This window comes from Rhinolophus ferrumequinum, chromosome 25 (genome assembly GCF_004115265.2).
Source record: "Rhinolophus ferrumequinum isolate MPI-CBG mRhiFer1 chromosome 25, mRhiFer1_v1.p, whole genome shotgun sequence".
NCBI classification, from domain to species: domain Eukaryota; kingdom Metazoa; phylum Chordata; class Mammalia; order Chiroptera; family Rhinolophidae; genus Rhinolophus; species Rhinolophus ferrumequinum.
In genome coordinates, this window is record NC_046308.1 from 31,275,137 (window position 1) to 31,296,255 (window position 21,119).

At 39.3% G+C, this 21,119-nt stretch overlaps 1 pseudogene; it reads left to right on the forward strand.

Annotated features, from left to right (window-relative positions):
- The window catches only part of LOC117017354 (histone-lysine N-methyltransferase SETMAR-like), a 66,800-nt pseudogene that overhangs the window by 41,977 nt on the left and 3,704 nt on the right, over positions 1-21,119 (forward strand).

Here is a 21,119-nt window from a genome sequence, read left to right on the forward strand (position 1 = left end):
TTAGATTTTCCTGTTCTTCATGGTTCAGCCTAGGAAGGCTATATGTTTCTAAGAACTTGTCCATTTCTTCTAGGTTAGTGTATTTGGTGGCATATAGTCCTTCATCGTATTCTTGGATGATCCTTTGTATTTCTGTGGTGTCCGTGATAATTTCCCCTTTTTCATCTCTGATTTTGTTAGTGTCTTCTCTCTTTTTATCTTAGTGAGTCTAGCCAATGGTTTGTCAATTTTGTTAATCTTTTCAAAGAACCAGGTATTTTGTCACATTAATTTTTTGTATTCTCTTTTTGTTCTCTATTTCATTTAGCTCTGTTCTGAATTTTTGTTATTTCCTCTCTTCTGTTGACCTTGGGTTTCACTTGTTCTTCTTTTTCTAGTTCTTTAAGGTGTAACTTGAGGTTATTTATGTGGGATTTTTCTTGTTTCTTGAGATAGGCCTGTAATGATATAAATTTCCCTCTTAAAACTGCTTTCACTGCATTCCAAATATTTTGGTAGGATGTATTTTCATTGTCATTTGTTTCTATGTATCTTTTGATCTCTCCTCTAATTTCTTCTTTGACCCGGTTGTTCTTTAGAAGTATGTTGTTTAATCTCCATGTATTTGTGTTTTTTCCTTCTTTCTTTCTGCAGTTGATATCCAATTTCAAAGCCTTGTGATCAGAGAATATGCTTGGTATGATTTCAATCTTCTTAAATTTGCTAAGGCTGATTTTATGTCCCAATATATGGTCTATCCTTGAGAATGTTCCATGTACACTAGAAAAGAATGTATAGTCTGATGTTTTAGGATGAAGTGCTCTATAAATGTCAATTATGTCCATTTCATCTAATGTGTCATTTCGGCCTGCTATTTCGTTATTTATTTTCTGTTTCGATGATTTATCCGTAGCTGTCAATGATGTATTTAGGTCCCCTAGTATAATTGTGTTTTGATCAATTTCTCCCTTTAGCTCTGTTAGTAGTTGCTTGGTATATTTCGGTGCTCCCTGATTAGGGGCATAAATATTGATGACTGTTATGTCTTCTTGTTGTATAGTCCTCTTTACCATTATGAAATGTCCATCTTTGTCTCTTGTTATCTTTTTCACCCTGAAGTCTCTTTCATCTGATATCATTGTGGCTACACCTGATTTTCTCTGGATACCATTTGCTTGGAGTGTCAATTTCCACACTTTCACTTTGAATCTATACTTGTCCTTGTAGCTGAGATGTGTATCTGGAGACAGCATATGGTTGGGTTTCATTTTTTGATCCAATCTGCTACTCTGTGCCTTTTTATTGGTGAGTTCAATCCATTTACATTTAGGGTGATTATTGACATGTGAGGATTTCCTGTCATTCTATCTTTAGTTTTCTGGTAAGGCTGTGTCTCCATTGTTTCTTTGCCTTTTTGTTCTTGTCTGTTATTTCTGTGTGGTGGTATTCGATGATGTTTCCCTCTGTTTCTTCTTTTGTTATAGTATATATTTCAGTTCTGGATTTTTTTTTTGAGTGGTTACTTTTAAGTTTATGTAAAAGAAAGTTTGATATTTAGAGTATTCCATTTTCTTCAGCATGCTTACTTTCTCCATTCCCATATTCCGGTTCAGGCCTTTTCTCTCCCCCTTTTTATGTTTCAGTTGCCACAAATTGTCCCTGTTGATGGTGGTCGAATAGCCTCCTTTAGTATTTCTTGTAGTGCAGGTCGTGTATTAGAAAATTCCTTCAGATTCTCTATGTCTGGAAAGGTCTTTATTCCTCCTTCATATCTAAAGGATATCTTTGCTGGATATATTATTCTTGGCTCATAATTTCTCTCTTTCAATAGTTTGAATATTTGGTTCCATTCCCTCCTGACTTGTAGAGTTTCTGCTGAAAAATATGATGATAATCTAATGTGCTTTCCTTTGTAGGTTACCGTCTTCTTTTCCCTGGCTGCTTTGAGGATTCTTTCTTTGTCGTTGATTTTAGACAGCTTCAATACAATGTGCCTTGGAGAAGGCCTGTTGGGGTTGAGGTAATTAGGTGTTCTATTTGCTTCTTGGATTCGAGGATCCAGTTCTGTCCACAAGTTTGGGAAGTTCTCATCAATAATTTGTTTGAATATATTCTCTGTTCCCTTCTGTCTTTCTTCTCCTTCTGCTATGCCCGTTATTCTTATATTGCTCTTTCTGATGGAGTCAGAAAGTTCTTGTAGAGTTCTTTCATTTCTTTTAAGTCTCAAGTCTCTTTCTCTTCCATCTGTGTAATTTCCAGGTTTCTATCTTTGATGTCACTGATTCTTTTCTCCATCTGGTCAACTCTACTACCTAAGCTGGCTATTTCATTCTTAATTTCTTCTATTGAGTTCTTAATCTCCAGAAATTGTATTTGGTTCTTTTTTAAAATTTCAATCTCTTTCGTAAAATGCTCATGTTGTTCTTTGATTGTGTTTCTGAGTTCATTAAACTGCCTTTCTGTGTTTTCTTGCATCTCGTTGAGTTTTTTCAGAACTGCAGTCTTGAATTCTGTGTCATTTAAGTCACATATTTCCGTATCTTTAAGTTCCTTTTCTGGAGGCTTTTCACTTTCTTTCTGAGCTGTCTTGTTACCTTGGTTATTCATGGCAATTACTGATTTATTATTTCTCTTCCTAGACCTCTACAGTAGTGGCTTCTGCAACAGGTTGATAGGAAGAGGTCTTTCCTTTGTTTTCCAGTACTTGTTGGTAGAATGTTTTATTTTGTCTCCTGCAGCCTTTTTTTCTCTCTCACACAGTAGTGCTATGTTTTCTCTGCACTATTCCAGCTTCTCACACAATGGGGGGATTCCTGGGATCCCACTATTAACAGAGGAGAAGAACTATTAATGGGCTTCTCCTCTGTTAATAGTTCGCCTGGGTAACAGGGCGCAGTGTCTGTGTGGGTATGCAGAGAGCTTCTGAAGTTCCAAAGCTCTTCCTGCACCAGATTCAGAGCCCATATGTTTCAGCAGTTCTGTTTACTCCTGCAGGGATCCACCCAGATAGGTGGGGACAGGGTCAGGGTGAGTTGTGAGAGGTGGCCCAGAGCAATGGCGACGACCACCACCACAGCCTGTCCTGCTTCCACAGCTCCTTCCCCTTTGCCGGAACTAGTTGGACTGCGAATCTGTGTCTGCGGTCCACAGTTCCCAGAACAGCAAATATTCTGTTCTTTTGATCTGACACTGCTACTGTTCTGCTTCTAGCACTGGGCAGGTGGGGGCGGGGCGAGCTCTGGGAGGTTAGGGAAGGGGCGGTTAGTCTCTGTGCCTAAGGCTTCCATTCTCTGCTTGGCAGTGAGGGCTTAAACCACCGTTTTCAACCTTCTTCCCTCAGTCTTTTCTCCTAGGTCTCTGCCATGAGCGTTGGGTTCAGCGGTGTTATATGCTGTCCCCTCAGCCCTGTGGGCCATAAACGGAGCCCTAGCAGTCTGAGTTCTAATTCTTCCCTCTCCTGCAGCTGCGGTAGTTCTGGGATGCAGCGAGCTCGGAGCACTGAGCTAGGTCTGTGTCCTGTGCCAGCGCAGCTCCGTTTCCGCACTTCTCCCTCCCCCACCTCCCGCGGCACCACCCCCCCACGCCATTCACCCACCTTTAGGTGAATTCAGTACTGGGCCTCTTCGTCTTGCCTGTCTGCTGTGCAGGGAGTCCTTTGTGGATTGATAGTTGTTCGATTAGTTGTAAATTCCAGGCAGATTTACAGAGGCTCACCTCATGCCGCCATTTTGATGACGTCTCAAAACTTCATTCTTTTTTTATAGCCAAATAATATTCCATTGCATATATGTATCATTTCTTCTTTATCCAATCATCTACTGATGGGCATTTTGGTTGTTTCCATATTTTGGCTATTGTAAATAGTGCTGCATTGAACATAGGGGCACATATATCTTTTTGAATTAGTGTTTTGGATTTATTTGGATAAATACCCAGAAGTGGAATTGCTGGTTCATAAGGTAGTTCTATTTTCAGTTTTTTGAGGAACCTCCAAACCATTTTCCATAATGGCTGCACCAATTTGCAATCCCACCAACAGTGCAAGAGTGCTATCCCACTAACAGTGCCCTTTTCTTCATATTCTCGGAAATACTTGTTTGTTGATTTATTGATAATAGGCAACCTGACAGGTGTGAGTGATATCTCATTGTGGTTTTAGTTTGCATTTCTCTGATGATTAGTGAGTATCTTGATGATTAGTAGAGCATCTTTTCATATGTCTATTGGCTGTGTGTATGTCCTCTTTGGAGAAATGTTTATTTAGGTCCTCTGCCCATTTTTTAATTGGATTGTTCACTTTTTTGGTATTGAGTTATATGAGTTCTTTATAAATTTTGGATATTAAGCGCTTGTCAGAAGCGCTTGTCTTCTCTCATTCAGTAGGCTATCTTTTTGTTTTGTTGATGGTTTTCTTTGCTGTGCAAAAAACTTTAGTTTGAAGTAGTCCCATTTTTTTTTCCCTTTCATTTCCTTTGCCCAAGGAGATAGATCAGAAAAAATATCACAATGTCAGAGAGTTTACTGCCTATGTTTTCTTCTAGGATTTTTATGATTTCGGGTTTTACATTTAAATCTTTAATTCATTTTGAGTTTATTTTTGTATGCGAGTATGTTCTGTTTTTATGCCTGAACCATGCTGTTTTGATAGGCGTGTAGTATTGTTTGACATCAGGTAGTGTGATACCTCCAACTTTGTTCTTCTTTCTTAACATTATTCTGTCTATTCAGGGTCTTTTGTGGATACACATAAATTTTAAAATTATTTGTTCCACTTCTGTAAAAATGCCATTGGTATTTTGATAGTGATTGCATTGAATTTGTAGATTGCTTTGGGTAGTAGGGACATTTTAATGATGTTAATTCTTCCTATCTATGAGCACAACATATGCTTCCATTTATTTGTATCTTCTTCAGTTTCTTTCTTCAGTGTCTAATAATTTTCTGAGTATACATCTTCTACCTCCTTGGTTAAATTTACTCCTAGGTTTTGTTTGTTTGTTTAATGCAATTGTAAATGGGATTGTTTTCTTAATTTCTCTTTCTGACAGTTCATTACTGGTGTATAAAAATACAACAAATTTCTGAATATTAATTTTATATCCTGCTAATTTACACAATTCATTTACCAGTTCTAACAGTATTTTTTTGTAAAATCTTTGGGCTTCTTTATATATAGGATCATGTTATCTGCAAATAATGACAGTTTTACTTCTTCCTTTCCAATTGGATGCCTTTTATTTCTGTTTCTTGTCTGATTGCTGTGATGAGGATTTCCAGTACTGTATTGAATGAAAATGGTGGAAGTGGACATCCTTGTCTTGTTCCTGATCTTAAGGAGAATGCTTTTAGCTGTTCTCCATTGAGTATGATATTAGCTGTGGGTTTGCTGTATATAGCTTTTATATGTTGAAGTATATTGCCTCCATTCCCACTTTGCTGAGAGTTTTATCATAAATGGATGCTTGATTTTGTCAAACGCTTTTTCTACATCTATTGATATGATCATATGATTTTTATCTTTCATGTTGTTTATGTGGTATATCATGGTGATTTGTGTATATTGAACTAAGTTTTCATCCCAGAAATAAATCCCACTTGATCATGATGTATGATGTCTTTAATGTATTTCTGAATTCGGTTTGCTAATATTTTGTTCAGGATTTTTGCATTTATGTTCATCAGGGATATCACTGTATATGTATTAATATCTTTTCTGGCTTTGGAATCATGTAATTGTGGCCTTGTAAGATGTGGTTGGGAGTCTTCCATTCTCTTGAATTTTTTGTAATAATTTGAAAAGGATAGGTGTTAATTCTTCGTTGAATGTTTGGTAAAATTCACCAGTGTAGTCATCTGGTCCAGGAGTTTTGTTTGTGGGGAGTTTTTTGGTTACCTATTCAGTTTCCTTAGTAGTTATCAGTCTGTTCAGAATTTCTGTTTCTTCTTGATTCAGTCTTGGAAGATTATATATTTCTAGGCATTTTACTTCCATATTGTCGTATTTTTTGGCATACAGTTGTTTGTAGTATTTTTCTATAATGCTTGTATTTCTGTGGTAACGATTGTCACCTCTCCTTTTTCATTTCTGATTTTATTTATTTGGGTCCTCTCTCTTTTTTTTCTTGATGAATCTGGTTGAAGTTTTATCAATTTTTTTTTTATCTTGTCAAAGAACCAGCCCTTTAGTATTGGTTTTTTAGGCTATATTTTATTTCTGCCTCCGATACTTATTATTTCCTTCCTTCTACTCACTTTGGGCTTTGTTTGCTGTTCTTTTTCTAGTTCCTTTAGGTGTACAGTCAGATTATTTATTTGAGATTTTTCTTATTTCTTGAGGTAGGCCTGTTTTGCTATGAATTTCCCTCTTAAGACTGCTTTCAGTGTGTTCCATAGGTTTGGGGTCATTGTGTTTTCGTTTTCATTTTTCTCAAGATATCTTTTGATTTCTTCCTTGATCTCATTTTTAACCTATTCATCATTTAGTAGCATGTTATTTAGCTTCCATGTGTTTGTGTTTTTCAGTTTTGATTGCTAGTTTCATACTATTGTGGTCAGAGAAGATGCTTGGTATGATTTCAATCTTATTAAATATATTGACTTGTTTTGTGGCCTAACATGTAGTCTATTTTGGAAAATGTTCCATGTGCACTTGAAAAGAATGTATATTCTGTTGCTTTGGGGTAAAGTGCTCTAAAAATACTAATTAAATCCATGTGATCTAATATGTCATTTAAGGCTGCTGTTTCCTTGTTGATTTTCTGTCTGGAAGATCTTTCTCTTGATGTGAATGAGGTGTTAAGTCCCCTACTATGACCTATTACTGTGAATAACTCATTTTATGTTGATTTAATATTTGCTTTATGTATTTAGGTGCTCCTGTGTTGGGTGCATAAATGTTTACAAGGGTTGTATCCTCTTGTTGGATTGATCCCTTTATCATTATGAAAGGTCCTTCTTTGTCTCTTATTATAGCCTTTGCTTTAAAGTCTATTTTGTGTGATATAGCTATTGCTACCCCAGGTTTTTTTGTTTGTTTGTTTGTTTTTGATATTTGCATGAAATATCTTTTCCCATCTCTTTACTTTTAGTCTGTGTGTCTTTCAATCTGAAATGGTATTTTGTATACAGCATATGCATGGGTCTTGTTTTCTTATCCATTCAGCTACCCTAAGTCTTTTGGTTGGAGAATTTAGTCCATTTACATTTAAAGTAATTATTGATAGGTACACAGTATTGTCCTTTAATTATTCATATTTATGTTCTCCTCCGTCCCCCCTTCTTTTTCTTAAATAAGTCCCTTTAACATTTCTTGTAATACTGATTTCGTGGTAATTAATTCCTTTAGCTTCTTGCATGGAAAGCTCATTATCTTTCCTTCAATTTTAAATGATAGCCTTCTGGGTAGAGTAATCTTGGTTGTAGTTCCTTATTTTTCATCACTTTGAATATTTTGTGCCAATCCCTTCTGGCCCACAAAGTTTCTTTTAAGAAACCAGCTGACAGTTTTATGGGAGCTCCCTTGTAGGTAACTGACTGCCTTACTCTTTCTGCTTTTAAGATCCTCCCTTTGTGTTTAACCTTAGGCATTCTAATTATAATGTGTCTTGTTGTGGGCCTGTTTGGGTTCATCTTATTTGGGACTCTCTGCGCTTCCTGGACTTGTGTGTCTATTTCTTTTGCCAGGTTAAGATATTTTTCTGTCATTATTTTTTTGAAAAAGGTTCTCAATCCCTTGTTCTCTCTCTTCTCCTTCTGTTACCCCTATGATGTGAATGTTGTTATTCTTGATGTTGTCCCACAGGTCCCTTACAATATCTTCATTTTTAAAAAATTCTATTTTCTTTTTTTTTAAATTTATTGGGGTGACAATTGTTAGTGAAATTACATAGATTTCAGGTGTACAATTCTGTATTACATCATTTATAAATCCCATTGTGGGTTCACCACCCAGAGTCAGTTCTCCTTCCATCACCATATATTTGATCCCCCTTACTCTCATCTCTCACCCCCCACCCCCCTTACCCTCTGGTAACCACTAAACTATTGTCTGTGTCTATGAGTTTTTGTTTCTCATTTGTTTGTCTTGTTCTTTTGTTGTTTTTGGTTTATATACCACATATCAGTGGAATCATATGGTTCTCTGCTTTTTCTGTCTGAATAATTTCACTTACCTTATACTCTCAAGATCCATCCATGTTGTCACAAATGTTTCTATATCATCTTTTCTTATCGCTGAATAGTATTCCATTGTGTATATATACCACAACTTCTTTATCCATTCGTCTATCAAAGGACATTCCGTGCTCATGGATTGGAAGAATCAACATAGTTAAAATGGCCATATTACCCAAAGCAATATACAGATTTAATGCAATCCCCATCAAAATCCCAATGGCATTTTTTAAAGAAATAGAACAAAAAAAATCATCAGATTTGTTTGGAACCACAAAAGACCCTGAATAGCCAAAGCAATCTTAAGAAAAAAGAACAATACTGGAGGTATCATACTCCTTGACTTTAGCTTGTACTACAGGGCTACAATAATCAAAACAGCATGGTATTGGCAGAAAAACAGACACATAAAATTCTATTTTCTGTTCTGATTGGGTGTTTTCTGCTACCTTGTCTTCTAAATCTCTGATTTGATCCTCTACTTCATTTAATTTCTTATAACCATTGTTTCCAATTCTGTATCTGATAGGTTGCTTCCCTCTATTTCATTTATGTTTCTAGAGTTTTCTCCTATTCTTTCACTTGGGACATGTTTTTTTGTTTCCTTATTTTGGCTGCCTCTCTGTGTTTGTTTCTATGTATTAGGTAGCTCTGCTACATCTCCCAATCTTGGCTATAGAAGGTGTTCTCTAGTAGGTGTCCTGTGGGGCCCAGTGGCACAGCCTCCCTGGTCACCTGTGCTGGGTGTTCCAAGAGTTTCCCTTGTGTGGGTTGTGTGCCCTCCTGTTATAGTTGAATCTTGATTGCTATTGGCCTGTGAATGGGTAGAATTGACCCTCAGGCTGGTTGGCTGTGGGGTTTGGCCACATCCACAGCTTATGGGCTGCTGTGTGGGAGGCTTATCCTGTAGCTGGCTCTGGTACTTGTTGAGACCATCCTTTGGGTATGCCACTTGTAGGGCTAATTGGGTGGTATTATACTGTGGTCTGAAACCGACCGGCAGGCATGTTGGTTCTGGGGCCTCTTGGGAGAGGTTTTGGTGCAGGCCCAGATCACACCCACTGCTTGCCACTGGCTGGGGACTACCTTGTAGGAGCTACAAAGTGGTCTGCACTTGGTCACTGCCTGTGCTGGGACTGGAGGCTCATGGGAGAGGCCATGTTGCCAACCAAGAATGGCTGCCACAAGTATGATGCCTGGGGTAGTTCCACAAAAACCCAGGACACCCTGAGGCCTGCTTCCACCTGCCAACTCCTGTAAGGCTCAGCCTCTGATAGAGCCTCGTGCGATTCACAAGTTCGTGAGGCAGGGTCTCAGGGAGTCACCATGGTGGGATTAGTATTGTTCACCAGGTTGATTTAGATTCTGGTTTGATGACAGTTCTGAACCTGGAGCTACTCAGCAAAAGTCTCAGAGCACACCGAGGCCAGCCGCTGCCTGCCTGGGGCCCATGCACTTCTGAGAGTTGTCCAAGAAAGAGTACAATCTCCCTTTTAATTCTTATAGTTTCATTTTTCTCTATTCTTCAGTCATGTTTTTGAACTATTACAGTTGTAGCTGAGCTGTGCTTAGAGCCGTAATGGAAGTATTTATGTCTACACTTTGGAGGAAAGGAGATGGAGGAGGGCTGTGGCAGAGCTGAAAAGAGGCTACAGAAATCTGTGGTAATGGGCAGAAAAAACCTGAAGCAATGACATAGAGAGAAAGCTAATGGACAGCTCTGAATAGATTTGTGCAAGGTTCAAGTATTCCTACTTGGGGAAGGGACTGGATTTCTTGCAGTTATGCAAATGGGAGCTCAGTACAATAATTTGGTTGTATAATTTGGTATTCAAATGAATGATAAACCCACCTGCTCTGGGAGGTGTTTTGGAGAAAGAATTTATTCATTCCTTTTGTTTTCTGGCTTCTAACTAATTAGAGATGGATCCCAGGATCCAGATGGAGATAAAAATACAGCATTTTCTTTATTATTGGTACACCTGGATTGGATAATACAGGAAAATTCAATTAGTTTAAACTTTGGGACTTGTAAAATCCTGGTGTGGTCATGGACCACTAAGTTGAGCAGGATGAAACAGAGATGAACATAAAAGACATTTTCAAACATCTCTAACAGATAACTGCTAATATTTCTGGGGTTTGTTGCATACATTTAAATTATTGAGAAATGTTCAATTCAGCTAGAGAATAGTAAAAAAATATTTTTTTTTGGCATCCAAGTTCATGGACCCCCTGTATTTTATCCTTGGACTCCTGAGGTGTCTGTATATCCTAGATTAGGTAGTTCTTCCTTAGGAAGCAACTCAATGGGCAAGGAAAACATCAACAAGCATTTTTAAGGGATTGACAAGGCTTCAAAGACTCCGATACCTTGACTACCACTCTAGATGCATCTCCACTGGTGATTCAAATCAATTGGGGGGGGGGGAGGAGGGTGGCAAGTTGTCTGTCTGGCCCCAGGTGCACCACTCTACCCCTGTTCAGCTCCAGATATGCCCTGACTTTTTTTCCATTTCTTCTCTAGTTCACCGTGCCCTCAGCAGCCTCTCACAACCTGCTCCTTTCTGAATTTTGCATAGTTCCTAAGTGAGAACAGTTCACTTAGTTTCCCTTCACTCTCTCATTAAGTGAAAGCAAAGCAAACACACATAAAATGATGGGTATCTTTTCAGATGCAGCGAAATTTGTCTCTTTCCAGGACATTTTATTTTCACTTTTGACAGTAGAGGTGGACTTAGTCAGCAACCTCCCTCCCCCAACCAAAGCGTGGTTCACTAGGGATGGGAGAAGGAGCACCGGTGACAGTCAACTGTCCTAACCCGTCACCTGCTGCTGTGAAGACAACCGGGAAAGGAATACAGTCAGAAAAGGACATGGTTGTTAGGGTGAGCTTTTATTGACCTTCTTGATAAACGCAATGGAGAAATTGCTATCCATGACTTCATTGTATTTGTCAAATTAACTATTTGGACATGTCAGACGATGGGTGTCATCAGGAACCATTTAGCTGATTGTCTACTATGTGCAGTGCACTGTACAGCGTGCTGCATTGGCTGCAAAGGAGACTTCAATGATAAACAACAGCAAACATTAGTTTACTTCCACCACCACAGACATCATGACGGTTTAATTTTATGTGTCAATGTGGCTAGGCTATGGTGTCTAGATATAAGGTCAAACATTACTCTGGATGTTCCTGTGAGGGTTTTCTTTGGGATGAAATTAATGTTTAAATTGATGGGCTTTGAGTAAAGCAGATTGCCCTTCCCAATGTGGGTGGGCCTCTGACAATCAGTTGAAGGCCTGACTAGAACAAAAGTCTGACCTCCCCCAAGCAATAGCAAATTTTGCCAGCAGATAGCTTTTGGACTGGAACAGAAATACTGAATGTCCCCTTGGTCTCCAGCCTGCCAGCTTACCCTGCAGATTTTATACTTGCCAGCCTCCACAATCACGTATGCCAATTCCTTAAAATAAATATTTTTTTCTACACACACACACACACACACACACAATATTGATTCTGTTTCTCTGGAGAACCCTGACTAATAGAGATATTTTACACTTCTCTCTTTCACCTGATTTGTTACTTTTTAGGGCACATTTCCCTCTGGAGGAAGTTGTCTATGACTAGGTTCAGGTTCTCCCATAGCAGCATTGCTCACTATTTCCTTAGAGACTTGGTGAAAAAATTAATCTATATCTCTAACAACAGGCTTGGATTTCTGCAAAGAGCATCCAAGCTTATAGGAATCATCTTTGACTTAAGAAAAGCAATAAACAAAATGAAAATGATTATAAAATATTTAAAGATTTCCTTTCTTCCTCACATATTTAGGGTAAGGAGTGATTTTCTCATCTGATAATAAAATTATTTTAATTTCTCACTACAGAGAAGGAGCTAAATCTCCATGTGTCTAGTTCAGGGTTTAGAAGAAATGTGGTCCAACTACTAAACAGGCTTTGGTTCTGCTGGTTTCCTGTATTCTTACTCCACACACACTCTGCAGAGAATTTTCTTTTCTGTAGCTTACTTTATTGTAAGAATATAGTATATAGTACATATAACATACAAAATATGTATTAATTGATTGCTATTGATAAGGCTTCCAGTCAACAGTAGGTTATTAATAGTTAAGTTTTTGCGGAGTCAAAAGTTATTCATGGATATTCAACTTTGCGGGTGGTCGGTGCCCCTAATCCCCATGTTGTTCAAGGTCAAGTGTACTGCCTTGCACGCTGGCTTTTAGCCAGAGTTAACCTTCAATGCATTGTGTCTTTCAAAACTCTTTGCCGTTACATGCTGTTCCGCCTGCCTGAAAATTTTTTTTAACTCTCTTTATTTTGCTTGGGTAACTCTATCTTGCCTTTTATGATTCCCTACAGCCAAAGGGCCTCTGGTGACATCGTTATCCCCAAACTCTGTGTCTTTCTCTGTGCTTTCACAGCACCCCACATCCTCCTCTATCATGCTACTTTAAATTCTACCATAATTATTGGCTTATAAGTCTCCTACATTCTACTGTGATGATGGATTTTTTTTATTACCCATTTTATGTCCAATATCACTCAAAATGGAACACAATAGGAGTTTAATAAATGTGTAGTGAATGAGTGAATAAATGAATGAACAATTGGCTGCAGAATATGAATTTTAGGGAGAAAGAAATACAAGCTCTTCTGATAAATTTTATTGTATTTCACAATTTTGTGGGTCAAGATTATGGGAAGGCTCCTCTTAGCAATTCTTCTGATCCATATGGCATTGAGTGAAGTCATTCAATGAAATTTCACTAATATATAAGCATGTCTGGAAAGTTGAAGATGGCTTTACTCTTGTGACTGGCACCTTGTTAGCCATGGCTAAAAGATTGGGCTCAGCTGAAAGTACCTACAAGTATGTGTGGTCTCATCAGACAACAGCTCAGGGTAGTCAGATTTCTTGTATGGTAGGTAAGCATTCCAAGAGACATAGCCAGAAGCTGCAAGGCTTCTTCTGAACTAGCCTTGGGAGCATCATTTACACTGTATTTTATTGGTTCAGCAAGTCAGAGAGCCAACCCATGTCCAAGAAGAGGAGACCAGAATGTCATGAATAGCAGGTAGCATGGCTCATTGGAGGAGCTAACTTTGGAGATTTGGTAGCTCCTACAGCTAACGATAATCAACTATTGTCATGTCTTACTATGCTAAGTTTCTCTGCTATTATTCTGAAAGTATGATTTTCAAGCATTTCCATCCTACCATTATAAATAAGATGGGAGAAATGAGGGTTTACTATTGTACATTTAGGTGGACATGTAGCTGGATGAAAATCATATCCATAGAATGTTCACCATAAAACACATGTCGACTTTAAATGTAGTCTATACTGTCATGACCAAGGGCTCTGTTCTTCAAAGTGCAACATTTCAATTGATAATTTGATGTAGATTTCTCAACTTCAGTGGAATCTCTTTCCTAAGACTGTTTTGGGTGGTGTAGAAAGTTATTTTGGACTGTCACAATGATAATCAAATGATATCACTAATACTTAATTGCATTCTGAAATATATGGGACAGCCCCATACAACAAAGAATTACCGGTTCAAAATTTCATTAGCACTCCTATTGAGAAACACTGAATACATAAAGATAAGCCTCCCACATTTGCTAATGTCACAACCTAATATGATTATGACAGGAGAGAACTGACTGAATAGCAGATTACGTGAAAGAGAAGACAGATTTTAGTTGGATGCAAGTTTACCAAGAGCCCAAACTCACTGTTATCTTAAGCTGTATTAATATAAATTTCAGTCCACCATATACTGAGAAAAGTGTTCTTGGAGTTTGATGGTCACTTCTGGGCACCTGGCTTTAAGAGTAGCATGTACAACTCAAAGAATAGACACCAGGAGGACCAAGAGTCTAGAAGCCATGACTTGTGAGTGGGAAACATGATACTATCTTCAAATATTTGAAATATTGTGTGGAAGAAGGATTCTGCATATTCTTTGAGATTCTGGAAAGCAGAATTAGGATAAATGAAAAAAGACTTTTCTAACAATTAAAATAGTTTGTTAAAAAATGAGGAGTTTTGCCTTGTGGGATAATAACCCCGCTTAGAAGTATCCTTGCAGAAAGTGGAGCACCATTAGCCATTTTAAATGAACTGAATATTTAAATGAACTGAATCCCCATTCAGGATATTCCTGAATGGAGTGTTACCTCCAAGTTACCTTGTATTATTATTATTATTATTATTATTATTATTATCATTATTATTAATTATTTTGGTATTTATGGACTCATATTCATGAAATACTTGTGGACTGCACCTCTCCATGCTTCTATAATAATGCCTCAACTCTTAATTCCTTTCTCTAGCTTTGTAATCCCAAATGAGTCCCTTAAACTATCTAAACTTTTAGTTATTCAATCATAAAGTAGGAAACCATAGTGCCTGACTTATTTTCCTAACCAGATAACTATGATAAACAAATTACATAATAGTTATAAACTGTAAATATATGAAAATATAAGAGTTTATTTTGTATTCTAGCAAAACTATGGATAATCAATGTGCATCCCTGTAACGGTCTTATGTCTGAGAAAAATGTTTTAACATTTTTTAAAAGGCCATTTGAATGACTTGTAATTGTTTTCCTTTTTCTGATAAGGTGGGAAGGTCTCTAATAGCTGTCAACGAAGTGTCATGTGGAGTCATTTAAGTAGCACTTACCGTTCTCTTATTGGTTGGCCTTTATTTGGTCCAATACAGAGTACAACTTTTGAACAAGAAGGGGTGAAGGGGAGATTTGCTTAATAAACTTTTACTTAAATGATGTTTATTTGGAGGGAGGTACCATCATAATTGTCTTCAAAAAACAAACGTGTGTTGGCATCGACTCTCTTTAAGATGGCTCCATAGTTAGTGGAATAGTTCAAATTCCCCTGCTTGTTATAAGAAATTATCAAAAGGAAAAAGAACACATCAACTTAAGCTAACTTGTTGTTTTTTTTAAGAGATCCAAATTACGTGCATTAGCCTCAATAAGCCCTTCTAAATTGTAGAAGAAAAACCAAATTATGGTTCTTTTATTTTTTAATTAAATTTATTATAGCTAGTGTACTGATTTCAGGTTGAATTTATGGTATACTAACGTTCTACTTTATATCACATTGGGGTCTCTTGTATAATCGACATGTACAATACACTTGTGCTTATCTTATGTGAGTTGGAGCACACTATTAGTATTTTAAATTATTATAGAAGTTTATTGTTATATTTCTCCCCTTATATCCCGTTGTTGGTGATGCCTATGATTATTTGATGCCAAACGCCTGATGTGGAACACAATTCCCAATTATAGCAATCTTCCTACAGGGAAAATAATATTTGGTTCATAAGAATCCACTTTATTATGAGATTTCTAGGAACGCAGTTACAAAATGAGGCAGCTATATGCATTTTTCACTAGAGGTGAATTGCTGATTCTGTTTGTTTTCTAAAGATAAAGATAACAGTTCTTCATGAAAGAACTACTGATAAGCCCCATGGACGTGACAGTGATTCTCGATCTCTCAGTGGACGTGGCCAGTGTCGGTCTTTAGTGGTGTTCTATTTGGAGCCACTCCTCCCTCGACCCTTCTGCAAATGCTCCCACATCAAATAACACACTGGACAGGAATTTTTTTAAAAAATTGAAGTTTATTGGGGTAAAATTACATTGGTTTCAGGTGTCTAATTCTGTAATACATCATCTATATATCGCATTGTTAATTAAAGTATATTGGGGTGACAGTTGTTGAGAACATCCCGTCTAAGTCCAAACCTGCACAAACAGAAAGAATGCTGAGGTCTGGAGTTCTCACTGAAATTACTTGTCCTGGACCATAGAGCTGGAAAATTTAGCAGATCTGAATTCAAGTCCATGGTGGTTTTTGTTATTCACATTTCTCCTTACTATCATGGTGCAATTGTTGCTGAAGCTAGTGCAGAAGGTGATACTATGTATCTGATACTAAGTCCCTGCTAAGACCCCCCCCCCCTCATTTCCCTGTGTCCAGCTGTGCTGATTGTAATTGGTAGTCTTCCAGTGCATCAGGCAAAGTCTGGGAAGTTCCACAACCTCTGCAAAGAAAAGGTAAATGCCATTTGAAGTGCCAGAAGGAAAATCAATGTGACGGATTCTCTTACCTCTAAGGTGTGCCTCTTGTGATGATTGCCCCCTTATTCTCTGACCCTTTGGGCCCAAGACATCCCACACCCGGATTAGCTGGCTCTTATAAACTTATTTATGTGCTGTCAGCCAATATCCTGCAGCAACAGCGGCAACAACCTTGATTTGTTTTCCTCTTTTACAGCTCTGTTGCTAGAAGAGGTGGATGGAACATTTAATTTGGCATTAAATTCTATTCTGGGGCATCGTCCCCTGTGGCAAAGGTGATGTGGATGGTTTGCATTTATGATTTTGTTCAGTTCAACTCATTTTTATGCCCAGGGAAGAGTTTGTACTCAAGCTTTTCTTGCTTCTCTTGCAGTTTTATTTCTGATTTCATATAGACAATTTCATAGAGTGAAACAGTCTGCTTTCCTTTTGTATTCAGACTACCATTTTTTTCCATTAGAAGTGTTGGCAACAACCTTGTTTCTGCACATACGTGCAAAATAGACAGTGCATCTGAATTCCGAGTGGTAGTTCCACTCTTGAGGGCTGTGGTCTGTGTCAGGGGCAGACATGGTGGGATCCACATGCATTCCAGGGGAAGGGAGTCCCCTCAGCTCTTCTTTCCTTTTACCTTTTCACCTCTGATTTTCCTCGTGGTGGATGGTTCAGTGGGGGGTCAACTTGTTTTCCTCTTCTTTATCCTGAATCACCTTCAGCAGGGTTGACAATCAACTTGCTCTGTGTATGTGTATGTTAGAGCCAGAATGCACTGGACATTATTGTCATTTCTCCCAAGGTGAGGTCTCTTAAAGCCGCACAAGCTTTGCTGACTTGCTGCTGTTTCCAGACCTGCCAATAATCCCCCTCTCTCAAGACCCCCAGCTTTCCTAATTACTGGTTTCTCTGCTCAGGAGTGCCCTCTGCCCTCTATTTTTTCTTAAGGTGGCCTTCATTCCCAAATTCCTTTCTCCACCAACAATAAAAAAATTTGTCCCCAATTTCCCCCCCCCCAGCATTGACCTCATTAGTCTGCTCACCTTTCTTCTGGCTTCTGTCTGGTATCTTCACAGTGCATCCTTGGCCAAGCACAGCCTGTGTTTGGATACATAAGTCTCAAGGGGAGAAAATCAAGGTGAGGTGAAGGGAGAGACTGAAGCAAGGGGAGCTTCTTGAGAGAACCCATCTATCGCCCCTTCAGGGGTTTCTTAATCACAGATTTTCAGGATACTTGTATCTGGCACCCAGCCTGATGGAACCCAGAATATATTGTTTCTGAAGGAGCCTTTGTTACTTATGTTCGTGAGAGATATTAAAAAAGAGACAACAGGCCAAAAATGGAGTCACTTGTGCTAAACTCCACATCAGCAAACCAAGACTTAATACCTACCCTAATTGCAGTTTTGGCCGCTCCCAGGAATGTAACCTTTAACTAGTCAATCTGGAATTACCTGGTCAGCACAAGTGAGGTAATTGGCCCTATAGATCCCTCTGTCCTTTAATGGAAGGCTGTTTTGCCTGAAACAATTCACTCTTTGCTAGAAACTTTCTTTTCCTATCCCTTTTTCCCTGTAAAAGCCTTTTTTTCTTTTTTTCTTCTTTTTTTTTTTTTTTTTTTGGTATAGCTCTTTGGAGCTCCTTTCTATTTGCTAGATGGAATGCTGCCCAATTCATGAATCATTAAATAAGCCCAATTAAATATTTAAATTTACTTAGTTGAAATTTTTTTAAACAGAGACAAAGACTAAAAATGGAGAGAAAAACCACAATTAAACTGCAAATGCTACCCAGAGCCTGAGGCTGTTGAAGACAAAAAGGATTGTGCAAAAGAAATTGCAAAAGAGAAACAAGAAAGAAAACCCCCCAGTTGTTCCCTGAGTCTGGCCTATTTGTACAATTCCACTGTTAATAAACATTTAGTCTGTTTCTACTAGTAGTTCAGGACCTGGGTCACCGGGAATCAGTCCTCTAACTACACAGATACTTTCCTTACCACACCAGGACCTCCGGTTGTGTACCACTAGGATAGAATCCTGAAGAGCTGCAGGGCCCTAGACACTCTGAGTGATTCTAGCTTCCATCACTAGATGGAGCCCTTGCTATGCATAAATCCAGCCCCCAAGGGCCCTGGGGTAGCCAGTGAAGCCTCAGCTGGAGGGCAGCATTTTTTAAGAATGGTACTTGGTTAAGAGAATCCATTTCTCTTACAGTTAGGCCAGAAGCCTAGCTGCATTACAGGTGCTCAAAAATTCTCAGTATGTAGATTTATACACAGTCTCGCCCTCTCCACACACACACCCCCATTACCTTTACCAACTATTTAGTGGAGGTCTGGATGTGTCCCATCGGCAGCCTCCGTCCCTCCAGGCATCTTTGCAGTAGCTGGAAGTTCCTCATTTTGGGGTGTGACTCTCTGGATTCATAAACATGCGGCTTCAATATAATTAGTTGCCTAATTGTTCGCCTACACTGAGCCCATGTGAGTATTACTAATTATGATTTATTTAAAAACCCTCTGTTTGCCATTCTTTGTTCTCTCTTTCCTCTCCGCTGAAGGGCCAAGAGAGGGATTTGATTTGCAAACTGTTCTGAATGGCAGGTTTTACTTTCCTCTGCGTTATCTGGACTTCTTCTTCCGGTTTCAAAATCTAAGTAGCTACTTGTACCTAATTCTCAGTGTGCCTTCCTGCTGCTTGCTACTTCTCCCACCAACAACTGAAGGTATAAGGACAGGTGTGGATGCCCTATGTGGTAGAAGTAACCAAGACATTAAATGTCACATCGACATACCTGCTGCCCCAAATCTGTGTTTCTTACACAGCTATTATACCCAAGCTTCAGACCCATATATACAGTTGCTTACTGGATAGCTCCACCTAATTGTATACAGGCAGTTCCAACTCAGCATGTGCAAAACTGGACCCATCCCTCAGCCCTCCCTATACGTCTGAAACCTGAGAATCCTGGAGTCTTCACTCTCCCGTTCTCCCAGTTCCTACCTATAAGTTTGGTTACTCTTACTTCCTCATATCTCTGTTCTCACTGTTATAACCAAACTGTCCCATTGTTGCCGAGAGCTTAGTGATGGTGTCCCACTGGTTTTCCTGCATCCACTCTTGGGACTCATAATCCATCATATTCCATCCATGACACAGCTAGGTTGTTCTTAACACACCAGGTGCTCATGTCCCTCACCTGTTTAAAAGCCCTTCACAGGCCTCTAGCACATCTTATCAAATTTTTCCAGAGGTGCCCTCTGCTCCTTCTGCTTTCCAGGGCCTCATGTCTTGGGGCTTCTCCCACAACTGAGTGCTCCAACCTCAAGCAGTCCCTACAGCTCCCTCCAGTCCTGCTGTCATATTCTCATGTCCCTGCAGAGACATTTCTCCTCCTCCTTGACTAAATAGAGCCCATTTTCTTCATCCCTTGGATTAAGCCTGACCTGATCCCTGCAGGAACAGGTGTTACTAGAGTCCCAGGACATATTTGTCAAAGCCCTTATCACACGTCATTACAATTGCCTCGCCTTATTTGTCTTCCCCTAGAGACTGCAAGCTCCACGAGGTCAAGGACTCATAGGTGTCCCCAGTGCCTCTCACTCAGTGAGTAAACAGAAGCCACAGTGAATGAATAGAAGCCACAACTAGCATTACTACTATAGGGTGGTGGTGCTAATCAAGTGCCAGCTGGAATGACTGGTGTGTGTGTGTGTGTGTGTGTGTGTGTGTGTGAGAGAGAAAGAGAAAGAGAGAGAGAGAGAGAGAGAGAGAGAGAGAGAGAGAGAGAGAATATGAGGAACTCTGGGGCTCACAGCAGGTCCTCGTTCTCTCTTTTTAAGTTAATTATTATCTAAATGAAGACCCTCAGGGCACATGGCATTTACTTGCAGCCTGGGGAGGGGACCTACAAAGTGAAATATTCATAAGGTATACAGATGCCATGCAAATACATGCCCTGAAGATGAGAGGAACGTTTGAGAGGGAGAAACCTGAATAAGCAAAGGACTGCTAATCAGAGACTAGTAATCAAGAGCCCTGGATTCTGGACAGACCTTAAGTAATCATCCTCATTGTGAGTTCTAATCAGCACAAAGAAGGCACAGAGAGAGCCACAGAGGAAGCAGAAGTGCTACTGCAGGCATATTTTATCTTTGAAGTGGTCAAAGTGAACTTGGAATTGGATGCAGTACATCCTGGGTGTGGAGAAGTAGAGAAGCGTTGCCCAAACCCAGAGAACTATATCTGGGGCAGGCCCTGGGCAGTCAGCCTCCAGCTCTCAGCTCCTTCAGGGTTTATCTCAATTGCCAAGGGCTGTCTGCCTCACCAGTCATGCCCCTCCCAGAGAGGCCCCCACCTGGTAACTGAGCCTGGTGGAGGTGTAGAGGCCCAGCCACCTCAGCCTGATAAGAGACAACACGGATGGGCAATGGTCCCTTCAACGCTCCCTGTAGGTTGGCTGAGGCTTTGTGGTCTGAATCACAATTGGACTTCCCTGTTTCCAGTCCTACTTCTTATCCTTTCTTTTCTTAGATTTTTGACCCCTGACTTATATATTGTACCCTGAACTCCATCTCAGAGCTGGTTTTTTAGAGAATCCAACCTAGGATGCTTCTAACCACAAAGATGTTGTCTAACATGAGATTTTGGAGCTGCATCACTCACTTCCTGGCTGGCAAGAGGACTCCTTCACTGGAGGCAAGTGGACTAAAGAAAGCCTCTGGCACAAAGTGGGGGGGTCCAATGGTTAAAAGTCACTGGTGATATACTGAGAAGAGAATGCACAAGTGGGTACAATATATCAGACATTTGAAAGGAA